The following is a 13020-nucleotide window of genomic DNA, read 5'->3' on the forward strand; positions in this document are numbered from 1 at the left end:
TGTCTTACAGCTTCATTGTTTTGGTCTTTCTTCTTTTTTTTTTTTTTAAGATTTTATTTATTTATTTGAGAGAGAGACAGTGAGAGAGAGCATGAGCGAGGAGAAGGTCAGAGGGAGAAGCAGACTCCCCATGGAGCTGGGAGCCCGATGTGGGACTTGATCCTGGGTCCCCGGGATCATGACCTGAGCCGAAGGCAGTCGTCCAACCAACTGAGCCACCCAGGCGTCCCTTGGTCTTTCTTCTTGAGCTTCATGTAAATGGAATCATTTAGTGTGTAATCCTTTGTGTGGGGGTCAGTATAGGGTTTCCTTGAGATTCATCCAGGTCGATGCTCATGCCAGCAGTTTCTTCCTGTTGGCAAGAACCCATTCCTTGTGTGAACATGACACCTTTTGTCCATTCATTCTCCCACCGAGGCACTCTGCACTTTGCTTGTTCAGTTCCATTTGTTGAAAAGGGCCTCTTTTGCACTTTGAAATCTCTGTGCCATGCCATCCGTGTACTGCTTTATCTTTTTCCTGATACCACCCTCTCCTTGATTACTGTAGCATTACAGCAAGGCACACAGATCCCTCAAACAGATTTACAGTGTATTTTTGGCTGTACTAGATCCTTTCCATTTTCTCTTTTATTTTAGAATTAGATAGCTGATATCTTCTTAAAAGCTTGTGGGGAATTTTCACTGGAGTTGCATCAAATCTATAGATACATTTGAAGGCCTTTGCTATCTTAACAATCTTGAGTCTTCCGTAAACATGGTACATGTCTCTGTTTATTTAGTTATTCTTTGATCTCTCTCAACAATGTTAGATGTATTTTTTTCGGTGTACAAAAGCTTCATGATTTTGTTAAATTTCTTCCTGAATAATTTATATTTCTGTAAATGTTGGTTTTGAATTTTATTTTCTACATTTTATATTTTGAATTTTATATCTTTCATTTCCTGCATACCCTGAATCAGTCTGAGGAGGTTCCCTTATGTCTTAATTTGCTGAGAATTTTTTTTTAAATTTAATTGTTCTTTTATTTATTTATTTTTTAATTTTTTATAAACATATATTTATTTTTTCCCCAGGGGTACAGGTCTGTGAATCTCCAGGTTTACACACTTCACAGCACCCACCATAGCACATACCCTCCCCAATGTCCATAACCCCACCCCCCCTCTCCCAACCCCCCTCCCCCCAGCAACCCTCAGTTTGTTTTGTGAGATTAAGAGTCACTTATGGTTTGTCTCCCTCCCAATCCCAACTTGTTTCATTTACTCTTCTCCTACCCCATTAACCCCCCATGTTGCATCTCCTCTCCCTCATATCAGGGAGATCATATGATAGTTGTCTTTCTCTGATTGACTTATTTCGCTAAGCATGATACCCTCTAGTTCCATCCACGTTGTCGCAAATGGCAAGATTTCATTTCTTTTGATGGCTGCATAGTATTCCATTGTGTATATATACCACATCTTCTTTATCCATTCGTCTGTTGATGGACATCTAGGTTCTTTCCATAGTTTGGCTATTGTAGACATTGCTGCTATAAACATTCGGGTGCACGTGCCCCTTCGGATCACTACGTTTGTATTTTTAGGGTAAATACCCAGCAGTGCAATTGCTGGGTCATAGGGTAGTTCTATTTTCAACATTTTGAGGAACCTCCATGCTGTTTTCCAGAGTGGTTGCACCAGCTTGCATTCCCACCAACAGTGTAGGAGGGTTCCCCTTTCTCCGCATCCTCGCCAGCATCTGTCATTTCCGGACTTGTTAATTTTAGCCATTCTGACTGGTGTGAGGTGGTATCTCACTGTGGTTTTGATTTGTATTTCCCTGATGCCGAGTGATATGGAGCACTTTTTCATGTGTCTGTTGGCCATCTGGATGTCTTCTTTGCAGAAATGTCTGTTCATGTCTTCTGCCCATTTCTTGATTGGATTATTTGTTCTTTGGGTGTTGAGTTTGCTAAGTTCTTTATAGATTCTGGACACTAGCCCTTTATCTGATATGTCGTTTGCAAATATCTTCTCCCATTCTGTCAGTTGTCTTTTGGTTTTGTTAACTGTTTCCTTTGCTGTGCAAAAGCTTTTGATCTTGATAAAATCCCAATAGTTCATTTTTGCCCTTGCTTCCCTTGCCTTTGGCGATGTTCCTAGGAAGAAGTGGATGCGGCTGAGGTCGAAGAGGTTGCTGCCTGTGTTCTCCTCAAGGATTTTGATGGATTCCTTTCTCATATTGAGGTCTTCATCCATTTTGAGTCTATTTTCACGTGTGGTGTAAGGAAATGATCCAATTTCATTTTTCTGCATGTGGCTATCCAATTTTCCCAACACCATTTATTGAAGAGGCTGTCTTTTTTCCATTGGACATTCTTTCCTGCTTTGTCGAAGATTAGTTGACCATAGAGTTGAGGGTCTATTTCTGGGCTCTCTATTCTGTTCCATTGGTCTATGTGTCTGTTTTTGTGCCAGTACCATGCTGTCTTGATGATGACAGCTTTGTAATAGAGCTTGAAGTCCGGGATTGTGATGCCACCAACTTTGGCTTTCTTTTTCAATATTCCTTTGGCTATTCGCGGTCTTTTCTGGTTCCATATAAATTTTAGGATTATTTGTTCCATTTCTTTGAAAAAAATGGATGGTACTTTGATAGGAATTGCATTAAATGTGTAGATTGCTTTAGGTAGCATAGACATTTTCACAATATTTATTCTTCCAATCCAGGAGCTTGGAACATTTTTCCATTTCTTTGTGTCTTCCTCAATTTCTTTCATGAGTACTTTATAGTTTTCTGTGTATAGATTCTTAGTCTCTTTGGTTAGGTTTATTCCCAGGTATCTTATAGTTTTGGGTGCAATTGTAAATGGGATGGACTCCTTAATTTCTCTTTCTTCTGTCTTGTTGTTGGTGTAGAGAAATGAGACTGATTTCTGTGCATTGATTTTATATCCTGAAACTTTACTGAATTCCTGTACAAGTTCTAGCAGTTTTGGAGTGGAGTCTTTTGGGTTTTCCACATAGAGTATCATATCATCTGCGAAGAGTGATAGTTTGACTTCTTCTTTGCCGATTTGGAGGCCTTTAATTTCTTTTTGTTGTCTGATTGCTGAGGCTAGGACTTCTAGTACTATGTTGAATAGCAGTGGTGATAACGGACATCCCTGCCGTGTTCCTGACCTTAGCGGAAAAGCTTTCAGTTTTTCTCCATTGAGAATGATATTTGCGATGGGTTTTTCATAGATGGCTTTGATAATATTGAGGTATGTGCCCTCTATCCCTACACTTTGAAGAGTTTTGATCAGGAAGGGATGCTGTACTTTGTCAAATGCTTTTTCAGCATCTATTGAGAGTATCATATGGTTCCTGTTCTTTCTTTTATTAATGTGTTTTATCACATAGATTGATTTGCGGATGTTGAACCAACCTTGCAGCCCTGGAATAAATCCCACTTGGTCATGGTGAATAATCCTTTTAATGTACTGTTGGATCCTATTGGCTAGTATTTTGGTGAGAATTTTTGCATCTGTGTTCATCAAGGATATTGGTCTGTAGTTCTCTTTTTTGATGGGATCCTTGTCTGGTTTGGGGATCAAGGTGATGCTGGCCTCATAAAATGAGTTTGGAAGTTTTCCTTCCATTTCTATTTTTTGGAACAGTCTCAGGAGAATAGGAATTAGTTCTTCTTTAAATGTTTGGTAGAATTCCCCTGGGAAGCCGTCTGGCCCTGGGCTTTTGTTTGTTTGGAGATTTTTGATGACTGTTTCAATCTCCTTACTGGTTATGGGTCTGTTCAGGCTTTCTATTTCTTCCTGGTTCAGTTGTGGTAGTTTATATGTCTCTAGGAATGCATCCATTTCTTCCAGATTGTCAAATTTGTTGGCATAGAGTTGCTCATAATATGTTCTTATAACTGTCTGTATTTCTTTGGTGTTAGTTGTGATCTCTCCTCTTTCATTCATGATTTTATTTATTTGGGTCCTTTCTCTTTTCTTTTTGATAAGTCAGGCCAGGGGTTTATCAATCTTATTAATTCTTTCAAAGAACCAGCTCCTAGTTTCGTTGATTTGTTCTATTGTTTTTTTGGTTTCTATTTCATTGATTTCTGCTCTGATCTTTATGATTTCTCTTCTCCTGCTGGGTTTAGGGTTTCTTTCTTGTTCTTTCTCCAGCTCCTTTAGGTGTAGGGTTAGGTTGTGTACCTGAGACCTTTCTTGTTTCTTGAGAAAGGCTTGTACCGCTATATATTTTCCTCTCAGGACTGCCTTTGTTGTGTCCCACAGATTTTGAACTGTTGTATTTTCATTATCATTTGTTTCCATTAATTTTTTCAATTCTTCTTTAATTTCCTGGTTGACCCATTCATTCTTTAGAAGGATGCTGTTTAGTCGCCATGTATTTGTTTTCTTTCCAAATTTCCTCTTGTGATTGAGTTCTAGCTTCAGGGCATCGTGGTCTGAAAATATGCAGGGAATGATCCCAATCTTTTGATACCGGTTGAGACCTGATTTAGAACCAAGGATGTGATCTATTCTGGAGAATGTTCCATGTGCACTAGAGAAGAATGTGTATTCTGTTGCTTTGGGATGAAATGTTCTGAATATATCTGTGATGTCCATCTGGTCCAGTGTGTCATTTAAGGCCTTTATTTCCTTGTTGATCTTTTGCTTGGATGATCTGTCCATTTCAGTGAGGGGAGTGTTAAAGTCCCCTACTATTATTGTATGATTGTCGATGTGTTTCTTTGATTTTGTTATTAATTGGTTTATATAGTTGGCTGCTCCCACGTTAGGGGCATAGATATTTAAAATTGTTAGATCTTCTTGTTGGACATATCCTTTGAGTATAATATAGTGTCCTTCTTCATCTCTTATTATAGTCTTTGGTTTAAAATCTAATTGATCTGATATAAGGATCGCCACTCCTGCTTTCTTCTGATGTCCATTAGCATGGTAAATTCTTTTCCACCCCCTCACTTTAAATCTGGAGGTGTCTACGGGTTTAAAATGAGTTTCTTGTAGGCAACATATAGATGGGTTTTGTTTTTTTATCCATTCTGATACCCTGTGTCTTTTGATTGGGGCATTTAGCCCATTAACATTCAGGTAACTATTGAGAGATATGAATTTAGTGCCATTATATTGCCTGTAAGGTGACTGTTATTGTATATTGTTTCTGTTCCTTTCTGATCTACTACTTTTAGGGTCTTTGCTTAGAGGACCCCTTTCAATATTTCTTGTAGAGCTGGTTTGGTGTTTGCAAATTCTTTCAGTTTTTGTTTGTCCTGGAAGCTTTTAATCTCTCCTTCTATTTTCAATGATAGCCTAGCTGGATATAGTATTCTTGGCTGCATGTTTTTCTCGTTTAGTACTCTGAATATATCATGCCAGCTCTTTCTGGCCTGCCAGGTCTCTGTGGATAAGTCTGCTGCCAGTCTAATATTTTTACCATTGTATGTTACAGACTTCTTCTCCCGGGCTGCTTTCAGGATTTTCTCTTTGTCACTAAGACTTGTAAATTTTACTATTAGGTGACGGGGTGTGGACCTATTCTTATTGATTTTGAGGGGGGTTCTCTGAACCTCCTGGATTTTGATGCTTGTTCCCTTTGCCATATTGGGGAAATTCTCTCCAATAATTCTCTCCAATATACCTTCTGCTCCCCTCTCTCTTTCTTCTTCTTCTGGAATCCCAATTATTCTAATGTTGTTTCGTCTTATGTTGTCACTTATCTCTCGAATTCTGCCCTCATGGTCCAGTAGCTGTTTGTCCCTCTTTTGCTCAGCTTCTTTATTCTCTGTCATTTGGTCTTCTATATCGCTAATTCTGTCTTCTGCCTCATTTATCCTAGCAGTGAGAGCCTCCATTTTTTATTGCACCTCATTAATAGCTTTTTTGATTTCAACTTGATTAGATTTTAGTTCTTTTATTTCTCCAGAAAGGGCTTTTATATCTCCCGAGAGTGTTTCTCTAATATCTTCCATGCCTTTTTCGAGCCCAGCTAGAACCTTGAGAATCGTCATTCTGAACTCTAGATCTGACATATTACCAATGTCTGTATTGATTAGGTCCCTAGCCTTTGGTACTGCCTCTTGTTCTTTTTTTTGTGGTGAATTTTTCCGCCTTGTCATTTTGTCCAGATAAGAGTATATGAAGGAGTAAATAAAATACTGAAAGGGTGGCAACAACCCCAGGAAAATATGCTTTAGCCAAATCAAAAGAGATCCCAAATCTTGAGGGGGCAGGGGAAGGGGATAAAAAGAGGTTCAGAAAGAAAAAAAAAAAAAAGAAAAAGAAAAAAGAAAAAAGAAATAAAAAAAGAAAACCAATAATGAAAAAAATATAAAAAGGAAAAATATATATATATATTAGATAAACTAGTTAAAAAACTTTAAAAAAGAAAAGGGTAAAAGTTAAAAAAATTTAGCAGAAGAAGAGAAAAAAATTGAAAAAGAAAAAAAATTAAATTAACTGCAAGACTAAAGAATCATGGGGAGAAAGCCATGAGTTCCGTGCTTTGCTTTCTCCTCCTCTGGAATTCCGCTGCTCTCCTTGGTATTGAACCTGCACTCCTCGTAAGTGAACTTGGTCCCGGCTGGGTTTCTTGTTGATCTTCTGGGGGAGGGGCCTGTTGTAGTGATTCTCTAGTGTCTTTGCCCCAGGCGGAGTTGCACCGCCCTTACCAGGGGCCGGGCTGAGTAATCCGCTCGGGTTCGCTTTCGGGAGCTTTTGTTCCCTGAGCGCTTTCCGTAGAGTCCGGAGGACGGGAATGAAGATCGCGGCCGCCCAGTCTCCGGCCCGGAGGAGCCGAGAGCCCGGGGCCCCACTCCTCAGTTCGCCCTCAGAGAACAGCGCCCAATTACTCCGGTCTGCCTGGCCTCCGGCCGCGCTCCGAGCTCACTGAGCCTGCGACCGGTTCAAGGTAAGCCCGAGCTGAGAGTCACTCCTCAGCTCCGTCTCTGTAGCCGGCTTCCCCGGTCTAATACCTGCGAGCTCTGCGACACTCAGACACCCCGATCCTTCTGTGACCCTGCGGGACCTGAGGCCACGCTGACCCCGCGTGCGCTTCACCCCGGTTAAGCCTCTGGAGCGATGTCCCTCAGCGGAACAGACTTTTAAAAGTCCCGATTTTGTGCTCCGTTGCTCCGCCGCTTGCCGGGAGCCGGCCCCTCCCCCCGCGGTCTATCTTCCCGTCGCTTTGGATTCACTTCTCCGCCAGTCCTACCTTTCAGAAAGTGGTTGATTTTCTGTTTCTAGAATTGCTATTCTTCTTCTCTTCGATCTCCCGTTGGATTTGTAGGTGTTCGAAATCTTTAGATAAGCTATCTAGCTGATCTCCCGCTGCCTGAAGTCGTCTCAGCTGCTACTTCTCCGCCATCTTGACTCCTCCCCCCTGCTGAGAATTTTTTATCATGAATCAGTGTTGAATGTTGTCAGATGCTTTTTCTGAATTTGTTGCAATATTTCTATTCTTTATATCCTTCATTGTATTAATATGTTGAATTACATTTATTGATTTTCACTTGTTAAATGAACTGTGCATTTCAAGGTTAAAACTATATAGTCTTCGTGGATTGTACTTTGGATATATTGCTTGATTTGATTTTCTAATTATTTCGTTCAAGTTCATGAGAGGTCTTGGTCTGCAGTTCTGTTTTGTCTTACTTGTAGTATCATTGCTAGGGTTTGGTAACAGTTATGCCAGCCTTATTAAATGAAGGCAGAGTTTTCCTTCTCTATCATCTGAAAACCATTTTGTGTGTTAGTACTATTCTTTCCTTGAATGTTTGGTAGAATTCAACAGTGAAACCATCTGGAACCAGAATTTTCTTTGTGGAAAACTTTCTGATTGTGAATTAAATGCCTTTAATAGGTACGAGCTATTCAGACTTTCTATTTCTTACTGTGTTAGTTTGGTAAGTTTTGTGTTCCAAGAAATATGTCAGTTGTTAGGTTTATTGTCACACTGTTGTTTGTAATATGTCTTGCTATTCTTTGGTGATTGATGCGTTAGTAGTTACATCTAAGCTTTTAATATTGATGTTAGTAATGTTTGCTGTTAGTAGTTAACATTTATTATCTGCCACATACTTTCTCGTAGCATTATTCTTTAATAATAAAAGTAAATTTATTATTTACTTTTTAAAAAATAATTATTGGACAATTAGTAACTGTTAAGCACTGTTCTGGGCCTGTTATTATCTAAATCTTGCAGCAATTCTGTGACTTTGTTGCTGTTATTATCCTGACTTTCCAGACGAGAACCCTGAAGCACTAGTCTGCCCCGGGGGCTCCTGGCTGGCGGAGGCACACCAGGGTCTGAACACACACTGACCAGCACAACGGCACTTGGAAGCCCTTCACATTGAGATTCTATGTGTGCCTTATTTAGCCCTCACAACAACTTTGTGGGCAGGTACTATTAGGAGTACCAGTTTTACAGAGGAGGGTGTTGGTTTCAATGAACTTGAGTGAATTAACGTGGGTTAATTAACTTGCAACAAGTCACAAACGTAGTAGTGTGTGAAGATGGATTTAAACTTGAGTGTGACATCACAACCTTTACTAAGCACGCGAGTCTTGTGTGTTCCTTTTGCTTCAAGACAATGAAGTGAGGGAGGGGAGGGGTAGTGTACACCGGGACTCTCGTGGGTGGTAGCTGTCGTGGGAAACCAAAGGCATAGGCGATACTTAAAGAAAGAGCCACTTTGCTTCCTGCATTTCAAGTACAAAGTATTTGGATTTTATGTAATTACTTGTGTACCCCATATCAAGGCCAGAGGCAGTCAGATATGAACACTGGAAGGTGAAACTGTGAGTGGTCACATTTTGGGGACGAAGGGGACATCAGATGTCTTAGCTGCAAGGGACAGAAGAATCAAATTGTCCTAAGCAAAGAGTCAGCATGTTGGCCCAAAGAGCAGTCAGTTCCAGATACAGGCTTTGTTTTGTCCAGTTTAGATACAGAAAATGCGAGGATGTCCTGAACCTGCCACGTTTTGAATGTTTCGCTGTCTGCCACGGTCCTTGGGTCTCTTACTGTACAGTCCTACCTTCCCGCTGCGGCCGTTCGGTCACCGGCGCATCCACACTTGAGTACTGTTCTCTCTCTCCGGAAGTGCTCACGATTCCAAGACTGAACTCCCGCCGGCTCTTTGGAGTTCAGGCCTCTGTTAAACAATCTGTCCCTTTGATCAGATGTGATCCTGATGGAGCAGCTCTGGGGGCATCCAGGCTCACCTCCGGTGGATGTGAGAGAGTTTATACTGGACTGGGAGAGAAGGATGGGTGGCCCCTTTCCTCCTTTCCCACTGATAACTCTATCTAGTTATATTTCTTCGTAGTCTTACGGCCTGTGTGCATCCCTGAACAACACACCCCGGTCTTGTGGTTTTGTCTTTGCAAAGTGTTGATTGAGGTTATGACTCATTCATTGTCATTGAGGTTTTATATTTCAACTTATGAATAGACAACACTTTACTTACTCATACTATAGTATGGATGGGGCATTTTCTTGGGGTTGTTTCCAGTCTGAGGAAACTACAAAAATAATGTGGCAATCACATACACATATCCTATATGAAGAGCACATATTTTGTTAGGACATGTATCTAGAAGTGCGCTTCTGGGTCACGGGATATGCATGTCTTTACATTTAGAAGATAGGGTCAAGCTGTTACCCGAAGTGTTTGCGTCAGGGTACATCTGCTACCAGAAATGTGTGAGAATTCCTGTTGCTTTTCATCTTCGCTACTCCATATTCTTAGATTAAAAAAGAAAAATTCTTTGTCAGTCTGTTGCTATATAATTGTATCAACCTGTTATTGTCCTTGGTAGTTCCTGATTGGTGACGTTAAGCAGCCTCACCACGTGTTTATTAATCATGTGAATGCCCTTTTTTCTGAAGTTTCTCTTTATTCTTTTGCACATTTATGTTGGATTTTATGTCTTTCTTATGTATGTGCTCCCAGTTTCTTTCTACAGATTTAGGTAGCTTTTATGTATTATGATACTAATTCATCGATGCCTAAATAATATAATTATGGTAGCATTTCTTGTGTATTGCTTACACAATTAATTCCTGTCTTTAAACAAGGAAGTTATTTCCCTGTGTTCTTTGTTTTATCATTTTCCCTTTTACAGTTGATTTTAATCAACCTGGAGTTGGTATTTTTGTGAGGTTAATGTCAGTCTTTGCCTTTACCATTTGTTAGTACCGTTATCCTGTAACCATGTATTGATATCAGTTATCGAAATGTTCAATGAAAATTTTCCCTGCCTCATATGGTGATGTCTTTCACATACCAAGCTTCTGTGTAAGCAGGATTTCTGTCTGCTTCTGCACCTTCCATCCTGTCCCTTGGTCTCTATGAATCTCTATCATCTAATCCTGATGAAGATGGCCATATCATTTATTTTCCAAACTGGACAGTTATGAGGGCAAAGGAAGGCATGAAAAAATAAAATTATGTGAATTTTAGAAATATTTATTTATGTGTAACTCAATTTTATTGGTGAAATAGAAAGTTCTATTCAAAATGATTTTTCAAAAATAAAATTATTTCGGTGGGTTGGAGGATGGACCTAATAGGAATGGGGGTTAAAGAGTACACTTACCATGATGAAAAAAGAAAAATTATTGAAAAAAAGAACTTGAAAAAATAGAATTACTTCTGAAAAATAAAATAACATTTATATAATACGTTGGTTTGGCCTGTTCCAGCTGCTATTACAAGACGCCGTATCCTGCTTGGCTTATCAACACCAGAAATTTATTTCTTACAGTTCTCAAGTCTAGGATGTCCAAGATCATGGCACCAGCAGATTCAGAGTCTAGTGAGAAAGGGCTTCTTGGCTCAAGGGCCACTGCTTTCTCACGGTGTCCTCACACACTGGGAGGGGCAAGGGCGCTCTCGAGAGCCTCTTTGTAAGGGCACCCACTAATCCCATCCTGTGCACTTTGTGCTCCTGATCGAATCACTTTTCAGAGGCCCCACTTCCAAATGCCATCACACTGGGGATTAGATTTCAGCATATGAATTTGAGGGGTGGGGGGTACATACAAACTTTCAGTCTATAGCTATATTATACATATTAAAACAGATCTTTAAAATCTTTTTTGACTGTCAGCGTGAAATGATAATAAAGGCAGAATAATCTGTCTCAGTAATAATCACAAAATCATTTCTTACCTACATCTGTGTGTTATAGCCTGTCACTGGTACTTTTCAGAAATAGTTTTTTTTAATGCGACCTTGTGTATGATTTGTTGGAAAAATTACTGAAATTTTCAAAAACATTTTTTATGGTTAATTTGTTTGTTGAGATCTCTGATTGACTTTTCTCTGTAAACCCAAATATTTTTGAGAAAATGCCCTTTTCAAGTGTTGAGTTAACTGGTAGAATCACAGCAAATTCTGTTAACCAGATAATTTTCTTGTCTCTTTAAAAAACATTAAAAGTGTATTTTACCAAAATGTTTTACCAGGTACTGTTTTTTAGTTTTTATGCAAAACCTTTCTTGGAAAAAAAACTTTTATAAGAAAAAAATCACTTTAAATCTGTTGATTCTATTTATGATTCTTTTGAATGTTTTACCAAGTTTCTATGCTCAGAAATCATAGGTCTTCTCTGTTTCATTCTGTCCCAGTCAGAACATAAATTTACCTAATTAAAATAGGAACTTCATCAAAAATTCTTCTCACAATCCAAGAGATTCCAAATCACACTTAAAGAAGTTCAGAATTAAATTCTGTACACCATCTGAGCTCTCTTTGATACGCTCACTTTCTCCCTTGCCTTTGTGAGTGTGATTTTCAGGGTCTTCTTGCTAGCAAGGTGTCCTGTCAACAACCACAGTTGGCCAGTTTCTCAAATGCTGAAGCTTCTTCGCACTCTTATTTACTGAACATTTGGATTTAAGATTTCCAGTCAATTTTGAGCAAAAGGGAACCAATTTTTTGAGAACTCGTTTACAAAATAATTCAGTAATATATTATCGTTTTGACTTGACCACACCATTTCTGAACTTTGCCATTTCTGATTGTTGTTTCAAGGCTTTGATTGTTTTCTTAATTCTTCTAGATCACTATGAAATACTTGGCTCCAGTTCCATCCACTTTGTGGTTGTGTTTTCACTATCTGTTACAGCGTTAATAGGATTATTTTTACCTTTCTCCTTGTAATTCTCCTTTTAACTTTTATGTGGATTAGAATCTATTCCCAGCAAGCCAGGAGTGTTCCCAGTTGTGCCACTAGCTCTTAGCCCTCCCGGGCTTCCAGGACTCAAAGCGCGACCCCGTCTTTGGGGGCAAGTAGAGGTTGATGATACAGTGATTTCTGCAGCATTTATAGGTTGTGGGTTGGCCCTTTCATGTCCTGTAATTCCCACCCCACAGATACTGATTTGCGCTGGTTTGACCTCACCCATACATTTCCTGGGGTCTTTTGAGATTCCTCCTCATCTAGTTTTGTGGAATATGCCATCATCATTTTTTCCTTTCACAATCTTACTTGATTTTTTTTCAGAAAGTGTGTTTTGGATATTCAGATATTATGCTGCCAAAATGATCACATCTCTGGTTAATTACCCATTAATTTTCATTAAGTGATATGAACTGGAGGGTCCCACTCTGCCTTTCAAACCCGCCCCTCAGAAAGAACCACTATGAAGCGCTTTTCTTCTTTTTGGGATTTTTAAAATATTTTATATAAACTTAAAAACACTCTATTCTGCTTCCTATGGATTGAAATGTGTCATCTCAAAATTTGTACATTGAAGCCCCAACCACCAAATGTGATAGTATAGGGAGGTGGGACCTTTGGAAAGAAATTAAGATTTAATGAGGTCAGAGAGTGGGGTCCTCATGATGGGATTAGTGCCGTTACAACAAGACACTCATAGGAAGCCTGGTCCCTCTCTGTCTCCACCAGTGAGGACAGTGAGAAAGCCACTGTGTGCAAACCAGGAAGAGACCCCTCACCTGAAAACCGGATTGACACCTTGATCTTGAACCTTTGGGCCTCCAGAACCA

This window comes from Lontra canadensis, unplaced genomic scaffold (genome assembly GCF_010015895.1).
Source record: "Lontra canadensis isolate GAN:19392208 unplaced genomic scaffold, GSC_riverotter_1.0 scaffold73, whole genome shotgun sequence".
NCBI classification, from domain to species: Eukaryota; Metazoa; Chordata; class Mammalia; order Carnivora; family Mustelidae; genus Lontra; species Lontra canadensis.